Source organism: Pseudophryne corroboree, chromosome 6 (assembly GCF_028390025.1).
Source record: "Pseudophryne corroboree isolate aPseCor3 chromosome 6, aPseCor3.hap2, whole genome shotgun sequence".
NCBI lineage: Eukaryota > Metazoa > Chordata > Amphibia > Anura > Myobatrachidae > Pseudophryne > Pseudophryne corroboree.
Window position 1 is genome coordinate 92,854,809 of NC_086449.1, and position 15,428 is coordinate 92,870,236.

Sequence of the window (15,428 nt, forward strand, 5' to 3'; positions counted from 1 at the left end):
TCTGAAATCTTTTATAGGTCAGGTGAATTATTAAAGCTTATCTGCAATTATAAACAGATGACACAACTCTTTCTGAAAGGTAACATTTTGATGCAATCAGTCTAGTTTGTTAGAAACAGGACTGCATCTCTCATATTGTAATGCCATGCTCCCAAAACAGACATCAATAAAAATGCCCTGTGTGAGGCTTGAACTCACGACCTTCAGATTATGAGACTGACGCGCTACCAACTGCGCTAACAAGGCAACTGTAGCCTTAGATTTGGATTAGAAAAGGTGAGGCATTTTGGTTTAACAAATTTCCGATATCAGTAAAAATGTTTTCCTTGTATGAAACTTTGAAGGAGATTTATTTCAGCTTCCCATATGGTCTAGCGGTAAGGATTCCTGGTTTTCACCCAGGTGGCCCGGGTTCGACTCCCGGTATGGGAATGGAATCTTATTGTTGTTTCTAAACAGATTCAAAAGCAGAGGAACAAAAACTAATAGTTGTAGCCAGATGTTTCCTTGTGTCTGATGTGGTTCCAATTGCAGACGTGATCCACTGCTACTAATTGTGATGAGGTTTTGGGCAACTGCTGTGCCATTATTATTGGCCTTATCACAAGTAAAATTTCTAGGTATTATGAAACTGTGAGAAATGGGCTCTCTGAGGACAAAAATCACAAAGAATAGAACAATGCATTATGCTCCCCTTTTCCATCATTGATTCCAGCTGCATGAAAAATAAAATAAAAAAAAGTTACAAATGTGTCAAGTGATCTGAAAACACCTTTTCCATTAGTTATGGTCTAAAATCCTTTGGCGTTAAAACAAATTTACAGATGTTAACTCCTGTTATAAAGAGAAAATTCCTTCAATCCAGATAGGTGTTCTGGCAACTTTACAAGAAACGGAGTTTTAACTCTCAAGTTACAATGCACTGTTCTGAGGACAACAGTCATGACAAATAGAATGAAAAATGCTTTATGCTTTTTTCCCCCTAAATGGGTACATCTTGGATGAGTTATTTGACATCTTTTCTTTTATTGCTGGTCTGAAATCTTTTATAGGTCAGGTGAATTATTAAAGCTTATCTGCAATTATAAACAGATGACACAACTCTTTCTGAAAGGTAACATTTTGATGCTATCAGTCTAGTTTGTTAGAAACAGGACTGCATCTCTCATATTGCAATGCCATGCTCCCAAAATAGACATCAATAAAAATGCCCTGTGTGAGGCTTGAACTCACGACCTTCAGATTATGAGACTGACGCGCTACCAACTGCGCTAACTAGGCAACTGTAGGCTTATTTTTGGATTAGAAAAGGTGAGGCATTTTGGATTAACAAATTTCCTATATCAGTAAAAATGTTTTCCTTGTATGAAACTTTGAAGGAGATTTATTTCAGCTTCCCATATGGTCTAGCGGTAAGGATTCCTGGTTTTCACCCAGGCGGCTTGTGTTCGACTCCCGGTATGGGAATGGAATCTTATTGTTGTTTCTAAACAGATTCAAAAGCAGAGGAACAAAAACTAATAGTTGTAGCCAGATGTTTCCTTGTGTCTGATGTGGTTCCAATTGCAGACGTGATCCACTGCTACTAATTGTGACAAGGTTTTGGGCAACTGCTGTGCCATTATCATTGGCCTTATCAAAGGTAAAATTTCCAGGTATCATGAAACTGTGAGAAATGGGCTCTCTGAGGACAAAAATCACAAAGAATAGAACAATGCATTATGCTCCCCTTTTCCATCATTGATTCCAGCTGCATGAAAAATAAAATAAAAAAATGTTACAAATGTGTCAAGTGATCTGAAAACACCTTTTCCATTAGTTATGGTCTAAAATCCTTTGGCGTTAAAACAAATTTACAGATGTTAACTCCTGTTATAAAGAGAAAATTCCTTCAATCCAGATAGGTGTTCTGGCAACTTTACAAGAAACGGAGTTTTAACTCTCAAGTTACAATGCACTGTTCTGAGGACAACAGTCATGACAAATAGAATGAAAAATGCTTTATGCTTTTTTCCCCCTAAATGGGTACATCTTGGATGAGTTATTTGACATCTTTTCTTTTATTGCTGGTCTGAAATCTTTTATAGGTCAGGTGAATTATTAAAGCTTATCTGCAATTATAAACAGATGACACAACTCTTTCTGAAAAGTAACATTTTGATGCTATCAGTCTAGTTTGTTAGAAACAGGACTGCATCTCTCATATTGCAATGCCATGCTCCCAAAATAGACATCAATAAAAACGCCCTGTGTGAGGCTTGAACTCACGACCTTCAGATTATGAGACTGACGCGCTACCAACTGCGCTAACTAGGCAACTGTAGGCTTATTTTTGGATTAGAAAAGGTGAGGCATTTTGGATTAACAAATTTCCTATATCAGTAAAAATGTTTTCCTTGTATGAAACTTTGAAGGAGATTTATTTCAGCTTCCCATATGGTCTAGCGGTAAAGATTCCTGGTTTTCACCCAGGCGGCTTGTGTTCGACTCCCGGTATGGGAATGGAATCTTATTGTTGTTTCTAAACAGATTCAAAAGCAGAGGAACAAAAACTAATAGTTGTAGCCAGATGTTTCCTTGTGTCTGATGTGGTTCCAATTGCAGACGTGATCCACTGCTACTAATTGTGACAAGGTTTTGGGCAACTGCTGTGCCATTATCATTGGCCTTATCAAAGGTAAAATTTCCAGGTATCATGAAACTGTGAGAAATAGGCTCTCTGAGGACAAAAATCACAAAGAATAGAACAATGTATTATGCTCCCCTTTTCCATCATTGATTCCAGCTGCATAAAAAATAAAATAAAAAATGTTACAAATGTGTCAAGTGATCTGAAAACACCTTTTCCATTAGTTATGGTCTAAAATCCTTTGGCGTTAAAACAAATTTACAGATGTTAACTCCTGTTATAAAGAGAAAATTCCTTCAATCCGGATAGGTGTTCTGGCAACTTTACAAGAAACAGAGTTTTAACTCTCAAGTTACAATGCACTGTTCTGAGGACAACAGTCATGACAAATAGAGTGAAAAATGCTTTATGCTTTTTTCCCCCTAATTGGGTACATCTTGGATGAGTTATTTGACATCTTTTCTTTTATTGCTGGTCTGAAATCTTTTATAGGTCAGGTGAATTATTAAAGCTTATCTGCAATTATAAACAGATGACACAACTCTTTCTGAAAGGTAACATTTTGATGCTATCAGTCTAGTTTTTTAGAAACAGGACTGCATCTCTCATATTGCAATGCCATGCTCCCAAAATAGACATCAATAAAAATGCCCTGTGTGAGGCTTGAACTCACGACCTTCAGATTATGAGACTGACGCGCTACCAACTGCGCTAACAAGGCAACTGTAGGCTTATTTTTGGATTAGAAAAGGTGAGGCATTTTGGATTAACAAATTTCCTATATCAGTAAAAATGATTTCCTTGTATGAAACTTTGAAGGAGATTTATTTCAGCTTCCCATATGTTCTAGCGGTAAGGATTCCTGGTTTTCACCCAAGCGGCCCGGGTTCGACTCCCGGTATGGGAATGGAATCTTATTGTTGTTTCTAAACAGATTCAAAAGCAGAGGAACAAAAACTAATAGTTGTAGCCAGATGTTTCCTTGTGTCTGATGTGGTTCCAATTGCAGACGTGATCCACTGCTACTAATTGTGAAAAGGTTTTGGGCAACTGCTGTGCCATTATCATTGGCCTTATCAACGGTAAAATTTCCAGGTATTATGAAACTGTGAGAAATGGGCTGTCTGAGGACAAAAATCACAAAGAATAGAACAATGCATTATGCTCCCCTTTTCCATCATTGATTCCAGCTGCATGAAAAATAAAATAAAAAAAAGTTACAAATGTGTCAAGTGATCTGAAAACACCTTTTCCATTAGTTATGGTCTAAAATCCTTTGGCGTTAAAACAAATTTACAGATGTTAAGTCCTGTTATAAAAAGAAAATTCCTTCAATCCGGATAGGTGTTCTGGCAACTTTACAAGAAACAGAGTTTTAACTCTTAAGTTCCAATACACTGTTCTGAGGACTACAGTCATGACAAATAGAATGAAAAATGCTTTATGCTTGTTTTCCCCTAAATGGGGTAGATCTTGGATGAGTTATTTGACATCTTTTCTTTTATTGCTGGTCTGAAATCTTTTATAGGTCAGGTGAATTATTAAAGCTTATCTGCAATTATAAACAGATGACAAAACTCTTTCTGAAAGGTAACATTTTGATGCAATCAGTCTAGTTTGTTAGAAACAGGACTGCATCTCTCATATTGTAATGCCATGCTCCCAAAACAGACATCAATAAAAATGCCCTGTGTGAGGCTTGAACTCACGACCTTCAGATTATGAGACTGACGCGCTACAAACTGCGCTAACAAGGCAACTGTAGGCTTATTTTTGGATTAGAAAAGGTGAGGCATTTTGGATTAACAAATTTCCTATATCAGTAAAAATGTTTTCCTTGTATGAAACTTTGAAGGAGATTTATTTCAGCTTCCCATATGGTCTAGCGGTAAGGATTCCTGGTTTTCACCCAGGCGGCCCGGGTTCGACTCCCGGTATGGGAATGGAATCTTATTGTTGTTTCTAAACAGATTCAAAAGCAGAGGAACAAAAACTAATAGTTGTAGCCAGATGTTTCCTCGTGTCTAATGTGGTTCCAATTGCAGACGTGATCCACTGCTACTAATTGTGACAAGGTTTTGGGCAACTGCTGTGCCATTATCATTGGCCTTATCAAAGGTAAAATTATCAGGTATTATGAAACTGTGAGAAATGGGCTCTCTGAGGACAAAAATCACAAAGAATAGAACAATGCATTATGCTCCCCTTTTCCATCATTGATTCCAGCTGCATGAAAAATAAAATAAAAAAATGTTACAAATGTGTCAAGTGATCTGAAAACACCTTTTCCATTAGTTATGGTCTAAAATCCTTTGGCGTTAAAACAAATTTACAGATGTTAAGTCCTGTTATAAAGAGAAAATTCCTTCAATCCGGATAGGTGTTCTGGCAACTTTACAAGAAACAGAGTTTTAACTCTCAAGTTCCAATACATTGTTCTGAGGACTACAGTCATGACAAATAGAATGAAAAATGCTTTATGCTTGTTTTCCCCTAAATGGGGTACATCTTGGATGAGTTATTTGACATCTTTTCTTTTATTGCTGGTCTGAAATCTTTTATAGGTCAGGTGAATTATTAAAGCTTATCTGCAATTATAAACAGATGACACAAATCTTTCTGAAAGGTAACATTTTGATGCAATCAGTCTAGTTTGTTAGAAACAGGACTGCATCTCTCATATTGTAATGCCATGCTCCCAAAACAGACATCAATAAAAATGCCCTGTGTGAGGCTTGAACTCACGACCTTCAGATTATGAGACTGACGCGCTACCAACTGCGCTAACAAGGCAACTGTAGCCTTAGATTTGGATTAGAAAAGGTGAGGCATTTTGGTTTAACAAATTTCCTAAATCAGTAAAAATGTTTTCCTTGTATGAAACTTTGAAGGAGATTTACTTCAGCTTCCCATATGGTCTAGAGGTAAGAATTCCTGGTTTTCACCCAGGCGGCTCGGGTTCGACTCCCGGTATGGGAATGGAATCTTATTGTTGTTTCTAAATAGATTCAAAAGCAGAGGAACAAAAACTAATAGTTGTAGCCAGATGTTTCCTTGTGTCTGATGTGGTTCCAATTGCAGACGTGATCCACTGCTACTAATTGTGATGAGGTTTTGGGCAACTGCTGTGCCATTATCATTGGCCTTATCACAGGTAAAATTTCTAGGTATTATGAAACTGTGAGAAATGGGCTCTCTGAGGACAAAAATCACAAAGAATAGAACAATGCATTATGCTCCCCTTTTCCATCATTGATTCCAGCTGCATGAAAAATAAAATAAAAAAATGTTACAAATGTGTCAAGTGATCTGAAAACACCTTTTCCATTAGTTATGGTCTAAAATCCTTTGGCGTTAAAACAAATTTACAGATGTTAACTCCTGTTATAAAGAGAAAATTCCTTCAATCCGGATAGGTGTTCTGGCAACTTTACAAGAAACAGAGTTTTAACTCTCAAGTTACAATGCACTGTTCTGAGGACAACAGTCATGACAAATAGAATGAAAAATGCTTTATGCTTTTTTTCCCCTAATTGGGTACATCTTGGATGAGTTATTTGACATCTTTTCTTTTATTGCTGGTCTGAAATCTTTTATAGGTCAGGTGAATTATTAAAGCTTATCTGCAATTATAAACAGATGACACAACTCTTTCTGAAAGGTAACATTTTGATGCTATCAGTCTAGTTTGTTAGAAACAGGACTGCATCTCTCATATTGCAATGCCATGCTCCCAAAATAGACATCAATAAAAATGCCCTGTGTGAGGCTTGAACTCACGACCTTCAGATTATGAGACTGACGCGCTACCAACTGCGCTAACAAGGCAACTGTAGGCTTATTTTTGGATTAGAAAAGGTGAGGCATTTTGGATTAACAAATTTCCTATATCAGTAAAAATGTTTTCCTTGTATGAAACTTTGAAGGAGATTTATTTCAGCTTCCCATATGGTCTAGAGGTAAGAATTCCTGGTTTTCACCCAGGCGGCTCGGGTTCGACTCCCGGTATGGGAATGGAATCTTATTGTTGTTTCTAAACAGATTCAAAAGCAGAGGAACAAAAACTAATAGTTGTAGCCAGATGTTTCCTTGTGTCTGATGTGGTTCCAATTGCAGACGTGATCCACTGCTACTAATTGTGAAAAGGTTTTGGGCAACTGCTGTGCCATTATCATTGGCCTTATCAACGGTAAAATTTCCAGGTATTATGAAACTGTGAGAAATGGGCTCTCTGAGGACAAAAATCACAAAGAATAGAACAATGCATTATGCTCCCCTTTTCCATCATTGATTCCAGCTGCATGAAAAATAAAATAAAAAAAAGTTACAAATGTGTCAAGTGATCTGAAAACACCTTTTCCATTAGTTATGGTCTAAAATCCTTTGGCGTTAAAACAAATTTACAGATGTTAAGTCCTGTTATAAAAAGAAAATTCCTTCAATCCGGATAGGTGTTCTGGCAACTTTACAAGAAACAGAGTTTTAACTCTTAAGTTCCAATACACTGTTCTGAGGACTACAGTCATGACAAATAGAATGAAAAATGCTTTATGCTTGTTTTCCCCTAAATGGGGTAGATCTTGGATGAGTTATTTGACATCTTTTCTTTTATTGCTGGTCTGAAATCTTTTATAGGTCAGGTGAATTATTAAAGCTTATCTGCAATTATAAACAGATGACACAACTCTTTCTGAAAGGTAACATTTTGATGCTATCAGTCTAGTTTGTTAGAAACAGGACTGCATCTCTCATATTGCAATGCCATGCTCCCAAAATAGACATCAATAAAAATGCCCTGTGTGAGGCTTGAACTCACGACCTTCAGATTATGAGACTGACGCGCTACCAACTGCGCTAACAAGGCAACTGTAGGCTTATTTTTGGATTAGAAAAGGTGAGGCATTTTGGATTAACAAATTTCCTATATCAGTAAAAATGTTTTCCTTGTATGAAACTTTGAAGGAGATTTATTTCAGCTTCCCATATGGTCTAGCGGTAAGGATTCCTGGTTTTCACCCAGGCGGCCCAGGTTCGACTCACGGTATGGGAATGGAATCTTATTGTTGTTTCTAAACAGATTCAAAAGCAGAGGAACAAAAACTAATAGTTGTAGCCAGATGTTTCCTTGTGTCTGATGTGGTTCCAATTGCAGACGTGATCCACTGCTACTAATTGTGACAAGGTTTTGGGCAACTGCTGTGCCATTATCATTGGCCTTATCAAAGGTAAAATTTCCAGGTATTATGAAACTGTGAGAAATGGGCTCTCTGAGGACAAAAATCACAAAGAATAGAACAATGCATTATGCTCCCCTTTTCCATCATTGATTCCAGCTGCATGAAAAATAAAATAAAAAAATGTTACAAATGTGTCAAGTGATCTGAAAACACCTTTTCCATTAGTTATGGTCTAAAATCCTTTGGCGTTAAAACAAATTTACAGATGTTAAGTCCTGTTATAAAGAGAAAATTCCTTCAATCCGGATAGGTGTTCTGGCAACTTTACAAGAAACAGAGTTTTAACTCTCAAGTTCCAATACACTGTTCTGAGGACTACAGTCATGACAAATAGAATGAAAAATGCTTTATGCTTGTTTTCCTCTAAATGGGGTACATCTTGGATGAGTTATTTGACATCTTTTCTTTTATTGCTGGTCTGAAATCTTTTATAGGTCAGGTGAATTATTAAAGCTTATCTGCAATTATAAACAGATGACACAACTCTTTCTGAAAGGTAACATTTTGATGCTATCAGTCTAGTTTGTTAGAAACAGGACTGCATCTCTCATATTGCAATGCCATGCTCCCAAAATAGACATCAATAAAAATGCCCTGTGTGAGGCTTGAACTCACGACCTTCAGATTATGAGACTGACGCGCTACCAACTGCGCTAACAAGGCAACTGTAGGCTTATTTTTGGATTAGAAAAGGTGAGGCATTTTGGATTAACAAATTTCCTATATCAGTAAAAATGTTTTCCTTGTATGAAACTTTGAAGGAGATTTATTTCAGCTTCCCATATGGTCTGGCGGTAAGGATTCCTGGTTTTCACCCAGGCGGCCCGGGTTCGACTCCCGGTATGGGAATGGAATCTTATTGTTGTTTCTAAACAGATTCAAAAGCAGAGGAACAAAAACTAATAGTTGTAGCCAGATGTTTCCTTGTGTCTGATGTGGTTCCAATTGCAGATGTGATCCACTGCTACTAATTGTGACAAGGTTTTGGGCAACTGCTGTGCCATTATCATTGGCCTTATCAACGGTAAAATTTCCAGGTATTATGAAACTGTGAGAAATGGGCTCTCTGAGGACAAAAATCACAAAGAATAGAACAATGCATTATGCTCCCCTTTTCCATCATTGATTCCAGCTGCATGAAAAGTAAAATAAAAAAAAGTTACAAATGTGTCAAGTGATCTGAAAACACCTTTTCCATTAGTTATGGTCTAAAATCCTTTGGCGTTAAAACAAATTTACAGATGTTAAGTCCTGTTATAAAAAGAAAATTCCTTCAATCCGGATAGGTGTTCTGGCAACTTTACAAGAAACAGAGTTTTAACTCTTAAGTTCCAATACACTGTTCTGAGGACTACAGTCATGACAAATAGAATGAAAAATGCTTTATGCTTGTTTTCCCCTAAATGGGGTAGATCTTGGATGAGTTATTTGACATCTTTTCTTTTATTGCTGGTCTGAAATCTTTTATAGGTCAGGTGAATTATTAAAGCTTATCTGCAATTATAAACAGATGACACAACTCTTTCTGAAAGGTAACATTTTGATGCAATCAGTCTAGTTTGTTAGAAACAGGACTGCATCTCTCATATTGTAATGCCATGCTCCCAAAACAGACATCAATAAAAATGCCCTGTGTGAGGCTTGAACTCACGACCTTCAGATTATGAGACTGACGCGCTACCAACTGCGCTAACAAGGCAACTGTAGCCTTAGATTTGGATTAGAAAAGGTGAGGCATTTTGGTTTAACAAATTTCCGATATCAGTAAAAATGTTTTCCTTGTATGAAACTTTGAAGGAGATTTATTTCAGCTTCCCATATGGTCTAGCGGTAAGGATTCCTGGTTTTCACCCAGGTGGCCCGGGTTCGACTCCCGGTATGGGAATGGAATCTTATTGTTGTTTCTAAACAGATTCAAAAGCAGAGGAACAAAAACTAATAGTTGTAGCCAGATGTTTCCTTGTGTCTGATGTGGTTCCAATTGCAGACGTGATCCACTGCTACTAATTGTGATGAGGTTTTGGGCAACTGCTGTGCCATTATTATTGGCCTTATCACAAGTAAAATTTCTAGGTATTATGAAACTGTGAGAAATGGGCTCTCTGAGGACAAAAATCACAAAGAATAGAACAATGCATTATGCTCCCCTTTTCCATCATTGATTCCAGCTGCATGAAAAATAAAATAAAAAAAAGTTACAAATGTGTCAAGTGATCTGAAAACACCTTTTCCATTAGTTATGGTCTAAAATCCTTTGGCGTTAAAACAAATTTACAGATGTTAACTCCTGTTATAAAGAGAAAATTCCTTCAATCCAGATAGGTGTTCTGGCAACTTTACAAGAAACGGAGTTTTAACTCTCAAGTTACAATGCACTGTTCTGAGGACAACAGTCATGACAAATAGAATGAAAAATGCTTTATGCTTTTTTCCCCCTAAATGGGTACATCTTGGATGAGTTATTTGACATCTTTTCTTTTATTGCTGGTCTGAAATCTTTTATAGGTCAGGTGAATTATTAAAGCTTATCTGCAATTATAAACAGATGACACAACTCTTTCTGAAAGGTAACATTTTGATGCTATCAGTCTAGTTTGTTAGAAACAGGACTGCATCTCTCATATTGCAATGCCATGCTCCCAAAATAGACATCAATAAAAATGCCCTGTGTGAGGCTTGAACTCACGACCTTCAGATTATGAGACTGACGCGCTACCAACTGCGCTAACTAGGCAACTGTAGGCTTATTTTTGGATTAGAAAAGGTGAGGCATTTTGGATTAACAAATTTCCTATATCAGTAAAAATGTTTTCCTTGTATGAAACTTTGAAGGAGATTTATTTCAGCTTCCCATATGGTCTAGCGGTAAGGATTCCTGGTTTTCACCCAGGCGGCTTGTGTTCGACTCCCGGTATGGGAATGGAATCTTATTGTTGTTTCTAAACAGATTCAAAAGCAGAGGAACAAAAACTAATAGTTGTAGCCAGATGTTTCCTTGTGTCTGATGTGGTTCCAATTGCAGACGTGATCCACTGCTACTAATTGTGACAAGGTTTTGGGCAACTGCTGTGCCATTATCATTGGCCTTATCAAAGGTAAAATTTCCAGGTATCATGAAACTGTGAGAAATGGGCTCTCTGAGGACAAAAATCACAAAGAATAGAACAATGCATTATGCTCCCCTTTTCCATCATTGATTCCAGCTGCATGAAAAATAAAATAAAAAAATGTTACAAATGTGTCAAGTGATCTGAAAACACCTTTTCCATTAGTTATGGTCTAAAATCCTTTGGCGTTAAAACAAATTTACAGATGTTAACTCCTGTTATAAAGAGAAAATTCCTTCAATCCAGATAGGTGTTCTGGCAACTTTACAAGAAACGGAGTTTTAACTCTCAAGTTACAATGCACTGTTCTGAGGACAACAGTCATGACAAATAGAATGAAAAATGCTTTATGCTTTTTTCCCCCTAAATGGGTACATCTTGGATGAGTTATTTGACATCTTTTCTTTTATTGCTGGTCTGAAATCTTTTATAGGTCAGGTGAATTATTAAAGCTTATCTGCAATTATAAACAGATGACACAACTCTTTCTGAAAAGTAACATTTTGATGCTATCAGTCTAGTTTGTTAGAAACAGGACTGCATCTCTCATATTGCAATGCCATGCTCCCAAAATAGACATCAATAAAAACGCCCTGTGTGAGGCTTGAACTCACGACCTTCAGATTATGAGACTGACGCGCTACCAACTGCGCTAACTAGGCAACTGTAGGCTTATTTTTGGATTAGAAAAGGTGAGGCATTTTGGATTAACAAATTTCCTATATCAGTAAAAATGTTTTCCTTGTATGAAACTTTGAAGGAGATTTATTTCAGCTTCCCATATGGTCTAGCGGTAAAGATTCCTGGTTTTCACCCAGGCGGCTTGTGTTCGACTCCCGGTATGGGAATGGAATCTTATTGTTGTTTCTAAACAGATTCAAAAGCAGAGGAACAAAAACTAATAGTTGTAGCCAGATGTTTCCTTGTGTCTGATGTGGTTCCAATTGCAGACGTGATCCACTGCTACTAATTGTGACAAGGTTTTGGGCAACTGCTGTGCCATTATCATTGGCCTTATCAAAGGTAAAATTTCCAGGTATCATGAAACTGTGAGAAATAGGCTCTCTGAGGACAAAAATCACAAAGAATAGAACAATGTATTATGCTCCCCTTTTCCATCATTGATTCCAGCTGCATAAAAAATAAAATAAAAAATGTTACAAATGTGTCAAGTGATCTGAAAACACCTTTTCCATTAGTTATGGTCTAAAATCCTTTGGCGTTAAAACAAATTTACAGATGTTAACTCCTGTTATAAAGAGAAAATTCCTTCAATCCGGATAGGTGTTCTGGCAACTTTACAAGAAACAGAGTTTTAACTCTCAAGTTACAATGCACTGTTCTGAGGACAACAGTCATGATAAATAGAGTGAAAAATGCTTTATGCTTTTTTCCCCTAATTGGGTACATCTTGGATGAGTTATTTGACATCTTTTCTTTTATTGCTGGTCTGAAATCTTTTATAGGTCAGGTGAATTATTAAAGCTTATCTGCAATTATAAACAGATGACACAACTCTTTCTGAAAGGTAACATTTTGATGCTATCAGTCTAGTTTTTTAGAAACAGGACTGCATCTCTCATATTGCAATGCCATGCTCCCAAAATAGACATCAATAAAAATGCCCTGTGTGAGGCTTGAACTCACGACCTTCAGATTATGAGACTGACGCGCTACCAACTGCGCTAACAAGGCAACTGTAGGCTTATTTTTGGATTAGAAAAGGTGAGGCATTTTGGATTAACAAATTTCCTATATCAGTAAAAATGATTTCCTTGTATGAAACTTTGAAGGAGATTTATTTCAGCTTCCCATATGTTCTAGCGGTAAGGATTCCTGGTTTTCACCCAAGCGGCCCGGGTTCGACTCCCGGTATGGGAATGGAATCTTATTGTTGTTTCTAAACAGATTCAAAAGCAGAGGAACAAAAACTAATAGTTGTAGCCAGATGTTTCCTTGTGTCTGATGTGGTTCCAATTGCAGACGTGATCCACTGCTACTAATTGTGAAAAGGTTTTGGGCAACTGCTGTGCCATTATCATTGGCCTTATCAACGGTAAAATTTCCAGGTATTATGAAACTGTGAGAAATGGGCTGTCTGAGGACAAAAATCACAAAGAATAGAACAATGCATTATGCTCCCCTTTTCCATCATTGATTCCAGCTGCATGAAAAATAAAATAAAAAAAAGTTACAAATGTGTCAAGTGATCTGAAAACACCTTTTCCATTAGTTATGGTCTAAAATCCTTTGGCGTTAAAACAAATTTACAGATGTTAAGTCCTGTTATAAAAAGAAAATTCCTTCAATCCGGATAGGTGTTCTGGCAACTTTACAAGAAACAGAGTTTTAACTCTTAAGTTCCAATACACTGTTCTGAGGACTACAGTCATGACAAATAGAATGAAAAATGCTTTATGCTTGTTTTCCCCTAAATGGGGTAGATCTTGGATGAGTTATTTGACATCTTTTCTTTTATTGCTGGTCTGAAATCTTTTATAGGTCAGGTGAATTATTAAAGCTTATCTGCAATTATAAACAGATGACACAACTCTTTCTGAAAGGTAACATTTTGATGCAATCAGTCTAGTTTGTTAGAAACAGGACTGCATCTCTCATATTGTAATGCCATGCTCCCAAAACAGACATCAATAAAAATGCCCTGTGTGAGGCTTGAACTCACGACCTTCAGATTATGAGACTGACGCGCTACAAACTGCGCTAACAAGGCAACTGTAGGCTTATTTTTGGATTAGAAAAGGTGAGGCATTTTGGATTAACAAATTTCCTATATCAGTAAAAATGTTTTCCTTGTATGAAACTTTGAAGGAGATTTATTTCAGCTTCCCATATGGTCTAGCGGTAAGGATTCCTGGTTTTCACCCAGGCGGCCCGGGTTCGACTCCCGGTATGGGAATGGAATCTTATTGTTGTTTCTAAACAGATTCAAAAGCAGAGGAACAAAAACTAATAGTTGTAGCCAGATGTTTCCTTGTGTCTAATGTGGTTCCAATTGCAGACGTGATCCACTGCTACTAATTGTGACAAGGTTTTGGGCAACTGCTGTGCCATTATCATTGGCCTTATCAAAGGTAAAATTATCAGGTATTATGAAACTGTGAGAAATGGGCTCTCTGAGGACAAAAATCACAAAGAATAGAACAATGCATTATGCTCCCCTTTTCCATCATTGATTCCAGCTGCATGAAAAATAAAATAAAAAAATGTTACAAATGTGTCAAGTGATCTGAAAACACCTTTTCCATTAGTTATGGTCTAAAATCCTTTGGCGTTAAAACAAATTTACAGATGTTAAGTCCTGTTATAAAGAGAAAATTCCTTCAATCCGGATAGGTGTTCTGGCAACTTTACAAGAAACAGAGTTTTAACTCTCAAGTTCCAATACATTGTTCTGAGGACTACAGTCATGACAAATAGAATGAAAAATGCTTTATGCTTGTTTTCCCCTAAATGGGGTACATCTTGGATGAGTTATTTGACATCTTTTCTTTTATTGCTGGTCTGAAATCTTTTATAGGTCAGGTGAATTATTAAAGCTTATCTGCAATTATAAACAGATGACACAAATCTTTCTGAAAGGTAACATTTTGATGCAATCAGTCTAGTTTGTTAGAAACAGGACTGCATCTCTCATATTGTAATGCCATGCTCCCAAAACAGACATCAATAAAAATGCCCTGTGTGAGGCTTGAACTCACGACCTTCAGATTATGAGACTGACGCGCTACCAACTGCGCTAACAAGGCAACTGTAGCCTTAGATTTGGATTAGAAAAGGTGAGGCATTTTGGTTTAACAAATTTCCTAAATCAGTAAAAATGTTTTCCTTGTATGAAACTTTGAAGGAGATTTACTTCAGCTTCCCATATGGTCTAGAGGTAAGAATTCCTGGTTTTCACCCAGGCGGCTCGGGTTCGACTCCCGGTATGGGAATGGAATCTTATTGTTGTTTCTAAATAGATTCAAAAGCAGAGGAACAAAAACTAATAGTTGTAGCCAGATGTTTCCTTGTGTCTGATGTGGTTCCAATTGCAGACGTGATCCACTGCTACTAATTGTGATGAGGTTTTGGGCAACTGCTGTGCCATTATCATTGGCCTTATCACAGGTAAAATTTCTAGGTATTATGAAACTGTGAGAAATGGGCTCTCTGAGGACAAAAATCACAAAGAATAGAACAATGCATTATGCTCCCCTTTTCCATCATTGATTCCAGCTGCATAAAAAATAAAATAAAAAAATGTTACAAATGTGTCAAGTGATCTGAAAACACCTTTTCCATTAGTTATGGTCTAAAATCCTTTGGCGTTAAAACAAATTTACAGATGTTAACTCCTGTTATAAAGAGAAAATTCCTTCAATCCGGATAGGTGTTCTGGCAACTTTACAAGAAACAGAGTTTTAACTCTCAAGTTACAATGCACTGTTCTGAGGA

General features: G+C 37.0%; 20 non-coding genes across 20 annotated transcripts; 5 read left to right on the forward strand and 15 right to left on the reverse strand.

Annotated features, from left to right (window-relative positions):
* Positions 1-173: 173 nt before the first annotated feature.
* TRNAM-CAU (transfer RNA methionine (anticodon CAU)) lies at positions 174-246 on the reverse strand. Its single transcript has one exon. It is a non-coding gene; the product is annotated as a tRNA-Met (tRNA).
* A 114-nt stretch (positions 247-360) lies between these two features.
* Positions 361-432, forward strand: TRNAE-UUC (transfer RNA glutamic acid (anticodon UUC)). Its single transcript has one exon. It is a non-coding gene; the product is annotated as a tRNA-Glu (tRNA).
* Positions 433-1,208: 776 nt separating this feature from the next.
* TRNAM-CAU (transfer RNA methionine (anticodon CAU)) lies at positions 1,209-1,281 on the reverse strand. The gene has a single exon. It is a non-coding gene; the product is annotated as a tRNA-Met (tRNA).
* Positions 1,282-2,243: 962 nt separating this feature from the next.
* TRNAM-CAU (transfer RNA methionine (anticodon CAU)) lies at positions 2,244-2,316 on the reverse strand. The gene has a single exon. It is a non-coding gene; the product is annotated as a tRNA-Met (tRNA).
* A 961-nt stretch (positions 2,317-3,277) lies between these two features.
* TRNAM-CAU (transfer RNA methionine (anticodon CAU)) lies at positions 3,278-3,350 on the reverse strand. Its single transcript has one exon. It is a non-coding gene; the product is annotated as a tRNA-Met (tRNA).
* Positions 3,351-4,313: 963 nt separating this feature from the next.
* TRNAM-CAU (transfer RNA methionine (anticodon CAU)) lies at positions 4,314-4,386 on the reverse strand. The gene has a single exon. It is a non-coding gene; the product is annotated as a tRNA-Met (tRNA).
* Positions 4,387-4,500: 114 nt separating this feature from the next.
* Positions 4,501-4,572, forward strand: TRNAE-UUC (transfer RNA glutamic acid (anticodon UUC)). The gene has a single exon. It is a non-coding gene; the product is annotated as a tRNA-Glu (tRNA).
* Positions 4,573-5,349: 777 nt separating this feature from the next.
* TRNAM-CAU (transfer RNA methionine (anticodon CAU)) lies at positions 5,350-5,422 on the reverse strand. Its single transcript has one exon. It is a non-coding gene; the product is annotated as a tRNA-Met (tRNA).
* A 962-nt stretch (positions 5,423-6,384) lies between these two features.
* On the reverse strand, positions 6,385-6,457 carry TRNAM-CAU (transfer RNA methionine (anticodon CAU)). The gene has a single exon. It is a non-coding gene; the product is annotated as a tRNA-Met (tRNA).
* A 963-nt stretch (positions 6,458-7,420) lies between these two features.
* Positions 7,421-7,493, reverse strand: TRNAM-CAU (transfer RNA methionine (anticodon CAU)). Its single transcript has one exon. It is a non-coding gene; the product is annotated as a tRNA-Met (tRNA).
* A 963-nt stretch (positions 7,494-8,456) lies between these two features.
* On the reverse strand, positions 8,457-8,529 carry TRNAM-CAU (transfer RNA methionine (anticodon CAU)). The gene has a single exon. It is a non-coding gene; the product is annotated as a tRNA-Met (tRNA).
* Positions 8,530-8,643: 114 nt separating this feature from the next.
* On the forward strand, positions 8,644-8,715 carry TRNAE-UUC (transfer RNA glutamic acid (anticodon UUC)). The gene has a single exon. It is a non-coding gene; the product is annotated as a tRNA-Glu (tRNA).
* Positions 8,716-9,492: 777 nt separating this feature from the next.
* On the reverse strand, positions 9,493-9,565 carry TRNAM-CAU (transfer RNA methionine (anticodon CAU)). The gene has a single exon. It is a non-coding gene; the product is annotated as a tRNA-Met (tRNA).
* A 114-nt stretch (positions 9,566-9,679) lies between these two features.
* TRNAE-UUC (transfer RNA glutamic acid (anticodon UUC)) lies at positions 9,680-9,751 on the forward strand. Its single transcript has one exon. It is a non-coding gene; the product is annotated as a tRNA-Glu (tRNA).
* Positions 9,752-10,527: 776 nt separating this feature from the next.
* On the reverse strand, positions 10,528-10,600 carry TRNAM-CAU (transfer RNA methionine (anticodon CAU)). Its single transcript has one exon. It is a non-coding gene; the product is annotated as a tRNA-Met (tRNA).
* A 962-nt stretch (positions 10,601-11,562) lies between these two features.
* Positions 11,563-11,635, reverse strand: TRNAM-CAU (transfer RNA methionine (anticodon CAU)). Its single transcript has one exon. It is a non-coding gene; the product is annotated as a tRNA-Met (tRNA).
* Positions 11,636-12,595: 960 nt separating this feature from the next.
* On the reverse strand, positions 12,596-12,668 carry TRNAM-CAU (transfer RNA methionine (anticodon CAU)). The gene has a single exon. It is a non-coding gene; the product is annotated as a tRNA-Met (tRNA).
* A 963-nt stretch (positions 12,669-13,631) lies between these two features.
* On the reverse strand, positions 13,632-13,704 carry TRNAM-CAU (transfer RNA methionine (anticodon CAU)). Its single transcript has one exon. It is a non-coding gene; the product is annotated as a tRNA-Met (tRNA).
* A 114-nt stretch (positions 13,705-13,818) lies between these two features.
* On the forward strand, positions 13,819-13,890 carry TRNAE-UUC (transfer RNA glutamic acid (anticodon UUC)). The gene has a single exon. It is a non-coding gene; the product is annotated as a tRNA-Glu (tRNA).
* A 777-nt stretch (positions 13,891-14,667) lies between these two features.
* TRNAM-CAU (transfer RNA methionine (anticodon CAU)) lies at positions 14,668-14,740 on the reverse strand. The gene has a single exon. It is a non-coding gene; the product is annotated as a tRNA-Met (tRNA).
* Positions 14,741-15,428: the final 688 nt, after the last annotated feature.